Here is a 15,560-nt window from a genome sequence, read left to right on the forward strand (position 1 = left end):
TAGCTTTTCATTCAATAGTTTTTTTCTCAGGATATCCTCGTTTTAAAAAAGCATCATATATGTTACTAAAATAATTTTTTAAGATCTTCACTCTCACTGCATAATTTAGTTGCTCGTGTAGCCAAGCTTTTGGGAATTGATCTTTTTACATATACAGGGTGATAACTGTTGTAGTGTAGATATTGAAAAGTGTTGGTAGGTTTTACATTAATTTTGTGTTTCAAGTAACCTTTATTGATGTAAACGTCAATATCCATAAATGTAACTGACTCTGTTGAAATTTTCCAGGTAAATTTTAAATTGTTATCGAATGAGTTCAATGCGTTTAAGAAATCTAAAAGTTTTTCATTACTCTCTGTCCATAACATAAAAATGTCATCTATGTATCTAGTCCAGAATAAAGGTTTAAATGTTTGAGAATGTAGAAAATCTTGTTCAAATTTTTGCCATAAAAAGATTTGCGTATGATGGGGCCATTCGGGTACCCATGGCTGTTCCTTTCTTTTGTAAATAAAAATTTGTCTTGAAATCGAAAACAATTGGAAGATAATATAAAATTTATGAGAGTAATGATGAAGTTAGTGCTTGGTTTTGAATTTCCAGGTCTTTTATTTAGAAAGTGTTTCACAGCTTCAATACCTTTATTGTGGTCAATATTAGTATATAAGGAAGTTACATCAATCGTAACTAACGTCACATTTGTTGCAATAGGCTGGGGTATTTCTTTTAATCTTTCAATAAAATGATCAGTGTTTTTCAAGTAGGATGGTACATTTTTGACAAACTCCTGTAGGTGTACATCTACAAACCCTGATATTCTTTCTGTGGGAGATGATATTGAGGCGACTATGGGACGGCCAGGTGGTGATATCTTTGTTTTGTGTACTTTCGGTAACAGGTAGAAAACGGGTGTTTGAGGATTTGTGTTTATTAAAATATCAATTAGCTCTTTTGGCAATTCCTCTTTAATAGAATTTTCTTTCAAATATTTCGTTATTTCTTTATTAAATTGGTTTGTCATATCAGATTTTAATAACTGATAAGTGTCTTTATGTTCTAATTGACGGTTGGCTTCTCTAATATAATCTGAAATGTTCATGATTACTGTTACAATCACCTTTGTCAGCAGCAAAATTACAATATTTTTGTTATTTTTCAGTGATGAAATGGCTTTAGATTCTTCCTTAGAGAGATTTGATGACGTTGGCAAATCATCAGAAAAATTTGGGTTAGCAATGTTAGATAAAATAACGTTTCAAAAAATTGTTCGATAGGGTGGTCTGGACTTAATGGTGGTGGTTCCCAACTTGATGTATCTTTAAAGTGTTCAGTGAACGTTTTCATTTCAACAGTCATGCAATGTAAATTGTTAATATTTTTTGTGTTCATTTGAGAGTCATTGTTGTTATCAAAAAAATATTTTAATCTCACATTTCGGGCAAATTGAATAGTATCCCATCACTAATTGAATGTGGTCAAAAATTGGAGTTGGAGCAAAGTTAAGTCCCTTAGACAACAGAGAAATTTCATTTAGTTGCAGATTATAATCTGATAAGTTAATTAAATTCATCTCGTCACATTGCATTGAAAATTGTGTAAGGTTATTGTTTTGTCGAGATGGGGAAGTTTGCGATGAGAATGGGACTGGAGATGAAGACGGAGGTGGTGGTGGAGGTAATCTGAAGCTATTCAATAGAGACGAGTCTATGGATATGTTTTTGGTGTTTGAAGTGGGCTGTAATTTACATATATATAAATTATAAGTTTGTGAATAATTGTTATAATTGTCAATTCCATAACTTTTTTATGCCAAAACTATGTAAACATAACTCAACACATTTATAAGTGGATATTTCTTAAGTAAACCCATAAGAAGACAATGTGACAGCAGCAAACAACTACAGATGAATTATTACTATGGACCCATATTTAACAATGAAAAACATTTAGTGGTTTCATAAGTCATTATTATGGGTTATTTTCATGGTTGCACTTACCTGGTAATAATGTACAAAATTTCACTTTCATTTTTGCATTTTAATATTTATGTTCAAATTTAAGGTTAACTAGCCTTCTTTTTGAAGTGAGATTTTCATTTCCCAATTACTTTACACCATTGATCTGTACTTTACCCTTTAGATAATATTTGTCTCCATTACTTTCATAACTTAATCAGGTTATTTTTAAAGTTAAATCTTGCACTATGTGGTTAATGTAAAATATTAATGTCAAGAAACACATTAGTAGACATTCATTTACATAAAACAAACTTCCACAGCAACCAAATCATAGAGGGAGTGGATTTCAAATAAATGTTAAATTACCAAATTGTGCATACTATACTATACTATGATTCCATTGTTTACATTGCTTCAAAAGGCAAAGATCACAATTTGAATACAAGAAGAAATCCCATTTATAATTTTTTTTTTTTTTTTTTCGGAATATGTTGGTACATTTCTACTATATTAAATATAAAACATTAAATAAACACGTGTCTTAATATTGTTTAATAGTATTACAAATAAATTAATATTCGATATATCATTATTACAAGGAGTTAGACAGGTTAAAACAATTAATACGTGTTTGGGCTAAGTTTAAATTCTTAAAATTCTATTAATAATTGAGATCCAAAAATTTATTACGTTTAAAACATCATCACTTAAAAATTGCAATTGAAGGTATTCTCACCTTTGCTAGCATTTTCCAACCGACGAGATGAGCCAGGATGGAGCACATCAGCAATAATCTGTCCCGCTATACTACAGAGGGATTGCGCTCCTGCTCGTGCATCCACGAGCAGCGTGCCAGGAAGCAGACTGAAAATCCGAAGGCGCACGGTGTCTTTTTAAGAATCAACTCAAATCCCATATGAATGCATTTTTTACCATTTTAAAACTCAAAATTTTATTTATCATTCTCCCAGAGGGAGTAACATTTTTAATTCCAAAATATAAAAAACTAATATTTTTCCGTACAATTGTAAACATAGTGAATAAATTAACTCATGTTTTCCAAAATAAAACTTATGTCACTCCCTCCAATCGTATTTCACATACTTACTGTAAAAATTCGAAATCCTTATCATCACATGTTCTCCATTGGGCCTGATTATGAAAAAGACCCAAAATTTCTCTATAACTTCTCGTGAAGTGACCTAAAATTTTGTTGTTGTTTTTCTAGCTTCAGGAAGGGTATCTTAAACCCAAACCCTTCAGTTTTTATTATATTTAAAAACTGTTACACAACCCAAAATCGATTGCACCATTTTAAAGGAAAAATATTCAAGAAGTAGCTCATCATAGACCGGTCGGTTTAGGTGCATTCTCAACTGATGCTTATCATGGGGTGATCAGTCCCAGACTAACAGACAAAATCAATTAACAATCCTGTCCCTAAACAAGTCATTTTGTAAAATAAGACTGTTACAACAGACAGAAATTAAATTTTTCCAGCCTCTCGAGAAATTCTCGCTCAGCCAATAAGCCACATTTTCCATGCGTTACACCATATTATTTCATGTCGGTTTCTTTAACTAACTACGAGGTTAATTTAATTAATTTATACGAATCACAGGTTAATAGTGTTCGGAAATATATCATTGGACAACTATAATTTTAATAATTTGACACAGAAGTACATTGCCGTTTACCTATTTTTTTTAATTAGAAGTTGAATTCCAGAATGAAAATTAGATTTTGGTTAGTCACGTGTCAGTTTCAAATAGACAGAAAATGTAATTTACTAAAAGCCCATTAGACAAACTAAAGACGGAAACAGTTTAATGGGTCGTACCGATTGACTACCTGACCGAGTCGAACTCCAGTTTGTTCTGTCTCGAGAGATCAATATCCAAGGAGCAGTATCCTTGTATCTATTGTCACTATCATCCTCTGTAGCTCCTCACCTACACGAGCCCGGGTCTGTCCCACATCGAATTAGCAATTCTAATCGTGAGCTACCAAAGCTACGGTACTGTTGAGATACGGCCCGTTTTGTCTCATACATACACACGACCAATCAACTGTAGAGACTGAGGGGTCTGCTCTGTACCTCACTGGACTTGTTATAGTAATTAACCTTGCTAGTCTATTAACATGTATCTGCATTTTTATATTATATAAGACAAAACTCAAAATCTTAATTGAAAATTCTAACCTTGCAATCCAAAAACGTTGAAATGGTTAGAGATTTGAATGAGTTTTTAAGAAAAATGCATAAAGTTAATTTAATAAAGATTTTATTTAATTTTTAAGAATTCAATTGAAAAAATAATTTTATTTAAAGTGACAATTAAAAATATAAGTAACAATTTTCCAATACGGCCACCAAAACTAAATGTTTCATGGAACACCTTATTTTTTATTCTATTTGAAAAGTAAAATACTTTTTACTTTAAAAACTATTTCGAGTATATTTCACAAATCCCAAACAATTTTTTCTCTTGTCACGTTATGAGATATTTATTGGAAGCTGCTGTGCGTTTCATACATACAATTTGATTAAAATATAGTACGTAATGTTTTTTATTACCTAACTCCAAAAGTCTAAAATCGAAAAAGGAAATTTAAACTTCTTTACACAATAATTTTAAAACATCAACCTCAATGCATTCAACTTTATATTTAAAATTTACTAAATAACAAATTAAAAAATTAATATAAATAAATAAGTAATCAATAAATTAACTGAAATTAATAATACATTTTGATGTTTTTGTTAATTAAAAATTAATATAAATAAATAAGTAATTTAAACTAACTAAAATTAATAATACATTTTTTTGTTTTTGTTAATTAAAAATTAATATAAATAAACAAGTAATCAATAAACTAACTAAAATTAATAATACATTTTTTTTATTTTTGTTAAAGAAGAATAATTATAAAATAAATGTTGAGGCATGTTCTCTATTTTTTAAAAACGTTATAATCCTATGGTCCCAATGGAACTGTCTGTATATCATTAAGTTCACGTTTGCAATATAGTTTTAACACTAATAACAGTGAAAACCATCGCAACTTTCATCCCAATACAGAATGACTTTTACCATTTTACAAGTTTCCTTTTTTAAAAAGCTTAAATGTTAACAAGCAGTAGAAAAATATACACTCTTACCTTCGAACAGTCTTGATCCAGCCACAATTTCCATTGTAATAAGAATTTCAGCGTCAGAAAATTGCATACAAATTCATTCGACTGAGCTTAATCTAGTTATCTGTTTTTTATTAGATTTATTAACACCTCATCTTTATTCAGTATAAAAGGCTTTCTCCATAAAACCCTTCATGAATATTCTAGCAATATTAAGTTGATGTGCTGTAGCATTTGCTACATAAGCAATTTAAATTTTACTTATTAAATACTATAGGAAAAATGTATGCGAAAATATTTTAGAATTTAATTAATGATGTGTGTCAAAGTATAGGTCAATTAAATTGTGTAATTTCTCATGAAAGGGTCTTAGGATGTAGGATGATACAATTAAATAGCAGGTTTTTGGTAGTCAAGTTTGCGTGATTACAATTGGGGTAGTTTGAATATTACTTTATTCTCTCTGACCTTGTGATTGGATATTTAGAGACCAATCAAAGGCTTGGTTTTTTAGTTTGCTGGTTTACTGGAAGAGGAGGTATAAAATCTACGACATGCGATTCTCGGCGTCTTTTTGGAGTGTTATTTTACGGTTAATTGAGTTGGTGGTTTTCGTCTTATTTTAGTACCTTTGCCTATTTGCGAGAGATTTTGCGGATTGTATAAATTTTTTTTGTACAAAATGGAAATAAGAAGATTTGAATACACTTTATAATTAACTTAAGTTTTCAAGACAGTACATGTCGTTGCAAGTATAGTTCAGACTAAAATTTTCCGTTTTTAATATTATTTAAAAGTTACTGGTGATAACTATTTAGTATTCAACATACAAAATAATGTTTATGCATAAAGGTATAAATTTTAACAAAGATTTTGGGGTGAAACATACTTAAATTAGTTTGAACTTTAAGTCTGTATCAATAGAAACAGGTTGTGACGAAGTGGTACAAAGAATTATTCAGGAAGTTTTTCGTTAGTTTTATTTAGCCTTGTTTATAATAGAGAAAAGTACATTATATTGTGAATTAAATTATAACTTCATTTTATTTGAGTTTTATTAGAAAGTTTACATTTTTAGTTCAATTTTATTTTTGAAGCAAGAAGTTAACTTTAATTTAGCTTATTTTACTTCAAACGTTTACATCAAAAGTGGTTGTGTAAGCTTTTGGGAATTAAAATTAAATACCTAACAAGTACAAGGATTGTTATTTTAAGTCCAAATTAATGAACTGCTAATTAATAAACAGATTTTAAAAGTGATTATAGAAAGTATTCTCCTGTCTATCTAACCTAACGAATATAATTAATTATTAAACTAGATAATTAAGTGCAGTTAAACTAATCAAAATATTATGTAAAGGAATTTTGTGAAACTTTTGGATCTTTCTACATGTGTCATGGCATTCTATGTAACGTTTATCTTATTCGGCAATATAAAATCCACCAGTGTTGAAAACTGTACAGAAAAATAATCAACTTGTAGCGCCAATAATTCTATATGGCATTAATTATAAGTATATGTTTAATTAATTGCTTACCATAACATTTCTTGACATCTTAAGAACTTTTGTTGCTCTGTCTGTCCGCACGATACATAGAAAAAACACAGCCTACAGACTTTTAATGAAGCTTCATTTCTATATAAGCAACACTGAGTTCGATGACGGTGCATGCCACTACATGGGTTTTGGCTGAACGTTAGTGAATATTTTTACGTTGGTCTCGTGGGTAACCATGATGACAACGATAAAATAAATAATAGTTTAAAAAACTAAAAAAAACACGCTTTTATAGCTAACCAAGCTAAAAAATAGAAAATAATTTTTAATTACAAAGAGTTTATATTATGGTAGTAGAAGGCAAAACAATCATTCATAGTCAATCACCTCAAAATAAAATTATAATAAAACTTAAGTTATTAACAGAATAAATTAATTCAGAGTAAAAAGCGTGGGGTGCTTGATATATTAAATATTACAATCATTCTATCGTTAATTATCTTTGAGAGGAGACTTATGAAATGTAGTAAAATGCACCCCACGCTTTTTACTCTGAATTAATTTATTCTGTTAATAACTTAAATTTTATTATAATTTTATTTTGAGGTGATTGACTATGAATGATTGTTTTGCCTTCTACTACCATAATATAAACTTTTTGTAATTAAAAATTATTTTTTATTTTTTAGTTTGGTTAGCTATAAAAGCGTGTTTTTTTAGTTTTTTAAACTATTGTTTATTTTTCATTTTTTAGTTCGATGTATCAATTAGTTTCTTGTGGAAATGTGGTATTTCTTACGAATTATTCCGCAATCTCATCATTTCATTTAAAGCTTCACTATTGCATGGGGTATTTCCTGTTAACTTAACAGCAATCAAGTTCTTCAATCCGAATACCGTCTAAAGATATTACACGACTAAGTGCTACATAGGCTTGTCCAGCAGCAAACAATCGCAATCCTAGATCAAGGATGACGGGTCGGACAGGTTTTTGCCCGCTTGGTGCGTTTCTGTCATCGGTGCCCCATTAAAGGTTCTATCCTATTAATAGCTACCAACGGGGAAATAGCAACCTGCATCGCCTCAATATGACTCCTCGAGCTTGCACTTAAGATGTCGGCTCTGATCCCTGGAGACTCGGAGCTTCGCAGTTCTCTTTAGATTAATTATTGTCGTAAAAATCGAAGGCTGGCATCTAAGCTCCCAAGGAACTATGGGTGTTTGAAACACCTTTGCCGGACTTGAGGGTTAGGTATGTGAAGTATTTAATAAACGTATTGTTGACTAGTATATATCATTTATCATTCTTACTAAGCTGTATTAAAGCTATTACTTATTTGAGATATACTATTATAAAATGTTACACCCTTACCTAAGTTGAATTTTTCGTATCGTAAATCATTTTATATTTTTATCATATACAGTAATTGCTATATTCTTATATATATATATATATATATATATATATATATATATATATATATATATATATAATTATAATGTATATTTAATAAATATAATTTCAATAAACATTGAATCGCAAAAAGTACTTGCTCCGCCGGGACTCGAACCCGGATCTCTTACTTGCCGGGTGAATGTGCTACCATTACACCACAGAGCCCTCACTTTTTCCGATTCAATTATTTAAATAGTATAAATGTCAATAGCCTTATTTAATTTCAATAAACATTGAATTGCAAAAAGTACTTGCTCCGCCGGGACTCGAACCCGGATCTCTCACTTGCCGGGTGAATGTGCTACCATTACACCACAGAGCCCTCACTTTTTCCGATTCAATTATTTTGTATTTGGCCGTACCTGGCACATATGCGTTTTAGTGCAGTCATTGAAGCATTATTGCTCCGAAATTTTTTACTGTGAACCGAATTGCATACAATTTTGGAATTAGGTTCATCTTACCCTTAACTTCAAAAGTGAAAATGATTTGAACTCCGCAACCACCCTGGGGCTGGTTGCCACCCCTTCTCGGGGGTGAATTTGTGTTTTTCAAAATAACCTCGGATATCGATAGAAGGCCTAATTTTAAGCAAAAAATCATCTATAAAGGTGTTTTAAAAATCTAATACTTTTCAAGTTATTGGCAATTGGAAATTCGCAATTTTTTCACGTTTTTCATCGGTGTTTTGCAAATATCTCCAAAAATATACGTTTTATCGAAGATTTTATAAAGAACAAAATTGTAGCAGGTACAAAAATGAACAATTTAGTTTTTTATAAAGTATTCTAAGTGCAATATTAAGCTAGATATTAAAGATCAAAGCCGTTTTTTTATTTTGTCTGAAATTTAATCGATGTGGTCAATGCCATCTAGCGTCGAGCAGATGCATTTTAGGAATTCTAATAAAAAAGGGTTTTGTAGTGCTTGAAATAAGCTTTAAAATGAGCACTATTAAAAGTCTTCTGCACGTAAAATAAGTGAGCTGTATTTCAAATAAGAAGAGCATCTAATGTTTTTTCTTTTAAATCAATGGGTTTCATAAGTGCCATTTCCAACAAAATTAAAATTTATCGTATTCCGCCTAGAACTAACATTATTATGAAGAGTTTGATAGATTTTATCAGTTTGGCTGCTTCAACACACATATTTTTCAAAAAAGTCACGATTAAAAAAAATTTCAAATTAAAAAAAACCACCTTTTTCATAATATCTCAAAAATTTCGTCAGATACGTATAAAAGTGTAGGGATACAAAATTTAGGTATTTTAGTGACAAACAATTTAGTTTTTTTGTTTTTTCTGTCAAACAAAAATTGACGGATATATAATTGTTTAGAGAGCGCGTGGCAGCGCAATCACAGCCTCTCTTAAGCCCTTTAACCCTTCACCGTTTTAGAAAAAGGTTTTTTTTACTATATATTGCAATAAAGGATGTTGTAGCTCTCTTAATTACCTTTACAGTCGTTTTTTATAAATTGTGATAGCATGGAAATTGAAGGAGTTATGGTCCAAAAACTTATCATATTTTTTTCTACTTAGTAACTGAAAATTTCGGAGTGTGAATATTTGGAGCAATGTGAAAGTACGCAGTATAATAGAGACCCAAAACTATTTTAATGTGTATATATATACATAATATGGCTCATATATTTTGGAAACTTAGGCATGAATACATACCAACGTTCTTATATGTATATACAGGGTGATTCATGAAGTTCTCCCCCCACTTCTACAGCACATTGTACTAGTAAAAATAATGAAAAAAAGTTATATAAACATAGGTCCGAAAACGCTTCATTAGCGAGTTACAGCTAGCGAAAGATTTCGCCTGAATTCCTGGGTAAAGAATAAAATAAAGCCATACTGAAGTTTTGGAAAGGTTAATTAAGTAAGAAATATCGTGGATTCTTATGTATTTTTACCTGATAAAGCTAATAAAATAGGTTTCAGAACTGTACCTGTAGTAGTTTTTGAGGGATTCAGGGTTAAATTCAAAAAATTGGGGCACGAAACAATGTTTTTTTTTTTTAGTTTGATGTACAATAACTTTGTTTAAATTGGTAATAAATACATAAAATCAACACACATTAATTGTAGAGAATTTAATTCTGAGAAAATTGATATAATCAAAGTCTAAAATAAAACAGAAATAAGTACCAAAAAATCGATTTTATTCAGTATAATACATTACTAGTTTTAAGCAAAATTAATCAGGTTGATACAACCGTACGCACCTTTTTATAATAGATGTTCGAAAATGAGGCCATCATTATCAATACATTTTGCAGCACGTTTGTTTGTTTTGCATTTTGCGTTTTTGTTTGTGTGTGTTGTGTGTGTATTGCTTTTGTTGCGTTTCTAAATTTTTCAGGACTTCCCTGTATCTGCACAGCCGAATCCATAATACGGGCAATTAATTCATCACGAGGAATTCACTTTTGTCTTGTATACAATGTCTTTCATCCATCCCCAGATGCAATAATCCAATGGAGATAGATCTGGTGATCTTGGTGGCCAAGGGTGAGGCCCTCCACGACCAATCCAGTGTCCAGGAAATTGATGATTTAAGTAAGCAGAAACGGCACGTGAAAAGTGGGGAGGTGCTCCGTCATGCTGGAAGTACAAATTTTGTCTGAGATGTAAAGGAACATTCTCTAACAGCTGCGGCAACTCTTCTTGAAGGAAATGCAAATAGAACTCAGCATTTAGGCGTCCAGGTAATATGAAAGGTCCAATCAGCCGATTGTGCAAAAGGCCACACGAGACATTGACGCTAAATCGGTGTTGAAAGTTCTGTTCCACTACCTCATGTGGATTTTCTTCTGCCCATGAGTGTTCATTGTGCAAGTTATTGACACCATCCCGAGTGAATTGTAACTCATCCGTAAACAAAATACGCTTGTAGAGTTGATTATTAATATTCAAAAAGTTGCAAAACTCCAAGCGAAGCGGACCATCCCCTAGTCGTAGATGTTGAACCTTTTGTTTATGAAACGGATAAAATTTGTTTCGATTAAGTGACCTCCACACCGTTGACTGCGAAACTCCTATCCGCCTAGAAATACGTCGTGTACTTACACCTGGACTGCGATGAACAGCATTAATAACAATATCATCATCAAGTTGGACAGCTCGTTCATAATTGGTTCTAGTACTTGGTAGTGATCCTGTTTCCCGAAGAGTACGAAAAGTTCCTGAAATTGTTTTGGTATCTGGAATCCTCCTATTAGGGTAACGTAGTTCATATTCTTCTACAGCAGCTCTAGCATTACCATTACAGTAACCCAAAATAAAAACCATATCAGCGTATTCCTCTGATGTAAATAAGTAAGGCATTTTTTCGCTGAATAAACAATCGAATTATAACTCACAGAAAAATTGCATTTAATAACACGATTCACAGAACCCGATCTCCTGCTGTAGCTTGCAAAACACCACTAATACACAGTTCTAACGTAACAGTACAGAATACCATTGTTGATCAGCTGTTATTCGTGCGTTACCAACTTAGAAATTAATAAAACAAAAAACTGCATTTCGATGATTAGTAAACAATAATGGGAAAATGTTTGCTTTATTTATTTTCGAACATTTGATGTAAATTTTTATTTTAAAAAAAATACAACGTAATAAAATATGATATTTTTATTTACAAACAAATTTATTTAACAGTTAATCTATTTTTCTCAATTTATCTCATCATTAAGGAACAAACATTTTGTTTTTGTTTTATTTTAACTAAATACCGTACGGTATTTCTTTACAGCTAGTAATGTATTATACTGAATAAAATCGATTTTTTGGTACTTATTTCTGTTTTATTTTAGACTTTGATTATATCAATTTTCTCAGAATTAAATTCTCTACAATTAATGTTTGTTGATTTTATGTATTTATTACCAATTTAACAAAGTTATTGTACATCAAACTTAAAAAAACATTGTTTCGTGCCCCAATTTTTTGCATTTAACCCTGAATCCCTCAAAAACTACTACAGGTACAGTTCTGAAACCTATTTTATTAGCTTTATCAGGTAAAAATACATAAGAATCCACGATATTTCTTACTTAATTAACCTTTCTAAAAGTTCAGTATGGCTTTATTTTACTCTTTAACCCAGGAATTCAGGCGAAATCTTTCGCTAGCTGTAACTCGCTAATGAAGCGTTTTCGGACCTATGTTTATATAACATTTTTTTCATTATTTTTACTAGTACAATGTGCTGTAGAAGTGGGGGGAGAACTTCATGAATCACCCTGTATAACACATTTGAGTGAATTTTATATAATTTGTAAATATTTTATTCAATAAATGGCAATTTTTTTACTTTAAATAAAATTATTTTTAAATATTTAATCATATATATTTACTGTTTTAATTTAGGGGTAGTTTTAAGGGTAGAAAAGCTTAAGAATATGACAATAATTTTCGAGAGTGTGGAATAAAATTTAAATACTTTTCATTTTATAAAAAAAATTTTTAACAACTTTTTATCAAGGGGTAGTTTTCAAGGGTTGAAAGGGAGTTAAAAAATTTTGATAATTATTATATAGAATATAAAATATTACTTACTCTATACTTACATCTTTTTATGTCATGCCAAAGTATTTTTTTGTGATTTTTTCAATTTAGGGGTTGTTTGCAAGAGTTGTAAGATTTTCAAGGGGTTGAAAATGATTTTAATATGAGGTAATTGTGTTAGAAAAACACTTTACAATTTCACCACTTACTATTAGACATGTTTTCTAGCGATAAAATGGTTCAATGTCAATTTTTCCATTAAGGGGTTGTTTACACCCCTTAAAAATAATAGGCGGAGTTCAGATCATTTTCACTTTTGAAGTTAAGGGTAAGATGAGCCTAATTCCAAAATTTCATGCAAATCGGTTTCAAATTAAAAAAATTAGGAGGTAAGACCGTATTTTTAGCTTCAATGACTGCACTATTTAAATAAGCAAACTAACATATGATCGGAAGACCTAATACATGTCAAGTGACTTTTATTTACATTAAATAGTATAAATGTCAATAGCCTTATTTAATTTCAATAAACATTGAATCGCAAAATGTACTTGCTCCGCCGGGACTCGAACCCGGATCTCTCACTTGCCGGATGAATGTGCTACCATTACACCACAGAGCCCTCACTTTTTCTTTGATATATATCAAACATACACATACATAATAAAACTAATGGTTATTGTAGTTCATATTTGAATATACCCATATTTTGGTACTTTTATTATTTAATTTATTAGCTATACGTCTTCGGTAATGTGTAAAATAACTAAACTGTATTTGTTCAACTTTATTTTATAGTAAATAAAATTGAAAATGCGAGAAAAATTTGGATTATTGTAGAAATATAATTAGTTAAAAAACACTAAAGGTTTGTCTGATAAAAATAATCTGTATGTTTCTGTAAAGCAACAACTCAAATTAGTATTATGTAATGTATACTAAACAAAGAACATACATGGATCGTGTACTTAGAGATCTGGCTGTGAAGGAAACCACTGGAAATGGCAGAGACTGGATGACTACTATAATATTACTATATTAAGAGAGTCAAGCACATCCGAGAATACCGAGACGAATGGAGACTTGAACGCTGAGTTAGCGCAGATCGCGCGCTAGCTCTATCACAGAGGATCTATAAAAGAATTTATTAATCCTGGCGGTCCTTATAAGGATAATGGAAAACTATGATCAAATTATTGCATTGTCATCGGTCCTTGATACGTATGCAAAGTTTCACATTAATCAGACTTCTGGAAATTGGTGAAAATTATGCTCAAAGATTCCGTTACATAGATACAACCGAAGCTTATAAAAGCGTCTTAATAAAAGCGTGTTAATAATAATAACATAATAAATAAATTTTGAACAAACTGAGTACCATCATTTATGATATTTTGACGTGTGACATTTCTATTAATAAAAAATAGATAGAAAAGTCCATGTTAAAAATTGGTGACAAGATTTGATTTCAGCTCACTTTTGCGTTGTAGTACCCTTACTAGCTCATCAGTATCTTTGTTACTTGCACTTTTAATAAACAAAAACATGTGAATATATCAAAAGGCAAGATACTGGTACTTTAGAAAGATATCATCTATAGACTTTAAATTATGCATAGGACTTCGTTTGAATTTACAAAAAAAACTTCATGGTGGTACTACATGTCCAACCGTGGAATCCGTCTAAGCGTCACTTATGGCAGACAAAATGTCTCTTGGTCTGCCCGGGGGGGGGGGAGTAAAAATGTATATTTGCATCTTTTTGTGTCCGTCTATCTTTTCGCAGATTTCTCGAGAACGAAATTAACTATCTTAAATTTTGCAAGCAGTCTCAGCGAACCTATCATCAAACACGACCTTGCCGATAAAGAAATGCACGCAAAATTTCACGCCCATTTTGTTCTTAAGATATCCAGCAAAACACAGGCAGAAAATGAATTTTGTTACGAACCTTCATGAAAGGTAAGCAGAATATACAAAATATTTCGTTTATAGCTCAATCCATTACCAATTTGTAATAATGAGTTTTCACCGTTTTATAAACAAGTTTTAAAATTGCACTGGTTCGCTTATGGTTCCCTGATCACACCGCAGGGCAGTTCTGACATGAGTGCTAAGGTAACTGGCAAGTTCAGCAGTCGGGGTAGAACAACGGAGACAACAGAGCTATAATCAATCGATAAGTACCATAGATATATTATTTTTGGGGTATCGACACAATTACAGAAAAATAAATTTGAAATTATTACGCAAACTAAACCCATAATTAGTTTTGTCAATATAAAAAGTGGTAAATGTTTACTTTAACCACTTCACAATATTTTATTTCTTCAAAAGGAAAATGTATAAAATTAATTGTTTTTAAATTAATGAGTTCATAGTTACTCAAAGCAGATCAATATTATTAAATGTATGCATTGAAATAATTTTAAATGTTTTCAAATACAAGATATTAACTGATAAATAGTACAAATTATTGCAATGTATCACCACCATCTCTCAAAAACGATTGAGCGCATGAAAAGTTGTTTCAAAAACATTTTCCCCTAATTTTATGCTTTAAAATTTTTATAATAGATGACAAAATAGTTGGAGAAATATAAACCAATTTTTCTGCCTTAAACCTTTAATAATCTATATGAGGCTTTTGAGACAACTTTTAAAACACGAAATTGAAGGCGTACACATGTATTCAGCTTATTATCTCTCATACCAAGATTGACCTCTTTTTTATGCTAAAATGACAACCTGCAAATATTTCAGAGCAACCTTTTCCGAGATCGAAGTTTTGGATTCGGACGGACAGGCCGACGTCGATTCTACCGTTATATGGTAATAAATATCTCTAGTGCTTTGCTCTACGATTAGGGTGCACTGCTTGAAATTCAAATTAAAGCATGCAGACTGGAAAGGAAAATTTGTACTTTTAACTCCAAGGTTACAATACTCTTCTTATCAAGAATAGCTGTACTCCAGCTAAGTCATT

The sequence above is a fragment of the Homalodisca vitripennis genome, chromosome 8 (assembly GCF_021130785.1).
Source record: "Homalodisca vitripennis isolate AUS2020 chromosome 8, UT_GWSS_2.1, whole genome shotgun sequence".
In the NCBI taxonomy this organism is placed as follows: Eukaryota; Metazoa; Arthropoda; class Insecta; order Hemiptera; family Cicadellidae; genus Homalodisca; species Homalodisca vitripennis.